The 3,324-nt window shown below is 38.2% G+C and overlaps 1 long non-coding RNA gene across 1 annotated transcript; it reads right to left on the bottom strand.

The window, feature by feature from the left end:
- Window positions 1–908: 908 nt before the first annotated feature.
- Window positions 909–2,959, bottom strand: LOC138764256 (uncharacterized). Its single transcript, XR_011358091.1, has 2 exons — window positions 2,874–2,959; window positions 909–2,778 (listed from the first exon to the last, which is right to left on the bottom strand). It is a non-coding gene; the product is annotated as an uncharacterized lncRNA (long non-coding RNA).
- Window positions 2,960–3,324: the final 365 nt, after the last annotated feature.

Below are 3,324 nucleotides of genomic sequence, written 5' to 3'. Positions count from 1 at the left end.
CTCACACACAGAGTAGTTTGTGCCTGCAATGACCTCCAGAGGAGATGGTGGAGGTAAGAATTATAGGAACATTTAAAACAGTTCCTGAATGAGCAAGGCATGGAGGGAGACAGCATTAATGCAGACAGGTGGGGGTAGTGTCGATAGACATGTTTGGTATCGACGCCAATGCAGAATGAAGCACAATGATACTGATGATCGCTGACCACTCTCATCTTCAAGGGATGAGTTTTGACACTTGCCTGTAGAAATCCTCAGGTTTTTCCTTCACATTGTCTGCCAAAGCAATCTCCTGTCCGCTTTTTCCCTCCTGATTTCCTTCTTGTTATTTTTCTTGCACTTTTTTCATTCCACAAGTATCTCATTTGCTTTTTGTTGTGTACACCTGCTTTTCACCTGCCTCTTTTCCTTAACTATATCCCCAATATCCTTAGATAACGAAGGTTCCTACACCTGTCAACTTTACCTTTAATCCTTCCACTTACCAAACAAATCCTTGCCAGAAAACAGCTTGTGGCAATCCACACTTTCTAGACCTTTCTCGTTTCCTCAGAATTAGCCTTTCTCTAGTTTAGAATCTAAGCCCAAGGACCAAACCTATCCTTATCCAGATTAAAGGAGAAATGAATGGCAGAATGATCGTTGGCAGTTGCAGAGACCTGGGACCTCACAGTGCACTCACAGTTTACTAGACCCGTGTCCTCAGAGGGCATCCCCTTGGCTTTGATGCTGATCCACTGAATCATGATGAACATTTATGTCCAATGCATAAGTACAATGTAGATAATTAATTCATTTCTTGCTGTGGCTGCAGAGATATTACAAAATGACCAAGAAACAAAGATCAAATTAAACCATCACAATGTGCTCTGAGAGAATCCTAAATAGAAAAGATTACAGCCACACAGTTGTAATGGCAAAAAGAACAATTTTAATTGAATTTTTGTTTTCACATCTACAGAGATACAGTAAAAAAAACCCTTTGTTTTGAGTGCTATTCAGGCAAGTCAACTCGCACAGCAGGTTGAGCAATAATACAATAAAAGTGCAGTGATCAATAATGTCGTTAGATTCAAGTTAATAATGGAAAACGTAAAGTCTGGTCCACATGTGGGGATTGTAAGTTGGAGGAAGGCGAATTTTGTGGAAAAGAGAAAAGATCCAGGAAGAGTGAATTGGGTTATGTTGTTTCCTGGCAAGGATGTGTAAGTGAATGGATGGCCTTCAGAGGATAATTTTTGAGAGTGCAGGGTTTGCATGTTTCTGTTAGGATTAAAGGCAATATTAGCAGGCACAGTTTTCAAGGGATATTGGCAATCTGGTTAAGAAGGTCCATAGCAAGTATAGGTAACAAGGAGCTAATGAGGTACTTGTAGAGTCCAGAAAATGCAAGAAAATACTCAAGAAGGAAATCAGGAAGGCAAAAAAGAGACATGAGGTTGCTTTGGCAGATAATGTGAAGGTAAACACAAAGGGTCTCTACAAATATGCTATTAGTTAAAGGTTAGTAATGGACAAAATTGGTCCCCGGGAGGATTAATTATGTGTGGACTCTCATGTAACGGGGGAGATCTTAAATAGTTTATTTTCCATCAGTATTTACTCAGGTAACTGGCAGAGTGCTTGAGCAAGGAAGGAAAATAAAAAATAGAGTCATAGAACAGAGGGAGATTAAGGAGGAGGAGGTGCTTGCTGCCTTACAGCAAACAAAGGTAGATAATCCCCTGGGCCAGATATGATATTCCCTCTGACATTGAGGGGGACTATAAAATCAAAAGGTCCTTAGCTGCAGGTGAGGTGTCAGAGGATTGGAGGGTACCTCATATTTTCCTATTGGTTAAAAAAGACACTTAAAATAAACCAGGTAATTATGGGCCGGTGCTTGGTGAAACAAATTAGACATCTACCAACAATAGCCTTTTGATATGGGACATCCTCAAAGCACATTTGAGGGGAAAAATGATACCTTATACAAAAACACCTTAAGAGGAAACATATGGCAGAAGATGAACAGTTTGGAGAAAGATATTACAGAATTAGAAAAACAAGTATCAAAGAACAGAACATGAAGAAGAATGCGGACTACTGGAGACTAAAAAGCTAAGATACCATATATTACTAACATATAGAAAGAAAAAGCTATACTAGAGGAGGTTGTAATGACGTGGAAAATACATGCATGCATATTAAAATTATGAAAGGAATAGATAGTCTTGACATAAACAGACTCCCCTGAGGGCAGGGATGGTTGGAACAAGAGGGCATGAGTTAAAGGTAAGAGGGCAAAACTTTAGGAGAAATATTAGAGGATGCTTCTTCACTCAGAGAGTGGTGGCAGAATGGAATGTTCTTCTGAATGAGATAATTGCGGCAGGGTCCCTTCTGTCATTTAAGAAAAGGTTGGATGTGTACATGGAGGTGAGGGGGTTGGAGGGATATTGGTGGAGAGCGAGAGGATTGAGCTAGTGGAGTTGTTCAAGTGAACTGGTGTGGACTTGAAAGGCCGACATGGCCTGTTTCCGCTCTATAAATGGTTATATGGTTAAAAACTAAACAAAAATATTTTGAGCGAGGCAAACGGGCACATAAAATCTTATCTTGGCAAGTTAAAACAGAGGAGTTGTCAAGAATAATAAACACTATGAAAACAGAAACATATTCTAACAGATAAACAAAAGGAAATTAATGATATTTTTAGGCAAGATTACACAAAATTATACAAGTAATAATTACGGAGATGAGAATAAAATGGAAGAATTTCTTTCAAATGTTCCGAACCTAGAAGAGAGAGAAAAGATAGAACTGGTCACTCCCTTTACAAGAGAAGAATGTGAAAAAGCCTAATAAATCAGCGAGGAAGGATGGATTCCCACCCAAATTTTACAGATAATTCGTCTCTTTCTCTGTCAATCCCTCTGGTCCTCCCTTTCTCTGTAAATAGCATAATTTCAAATTCTCATCACCTGAAATTTTGCAAGGTAAAACAAATTTGAAGTCAGATTTGATTGTGTCAAATTTGTATCACATCAAATTTACATTCTGTCAAACATTCATCACTTGAATTTTCATCACCTTAAATTCATATCATGTCAAACTTGCATCATGTCAAATTCATATCGTGTCAAATTCTCATCAAGTCAAATTCGCATCATGTTAAATTTGCATCACATTAAATTTGAAACATGTTAAATTCGCATCACGTTAGTTTCATATCACATCAATTATGCGTCACATCAAATTTACATAACATCGAATACACATGGAGTCAAATTCACATCACATCAAGTTCACATCAGGTCAATTTTACATCATGACAAGTTCACG

Source organism: Narcine bancroftii, chromosome 5 (genome assembly GCF_036971445.1).
Source record: "Narcine bancroftii isolate sNarBan1 chromosome 5, sNarBan1.hap1, whole genome shotgun sequence".
NCBI classification, from domain to species: Eukaryota; Metazoa; Chordata; class Chondrichthyes; order Torpediniformes; family Narcinidae; genus Narcine; species Narcine bancroftii.
Note: the sequence above shows the minus strand (reverse complement) of the source record. Positions and strands in the feature narration are given on the sequence as shown.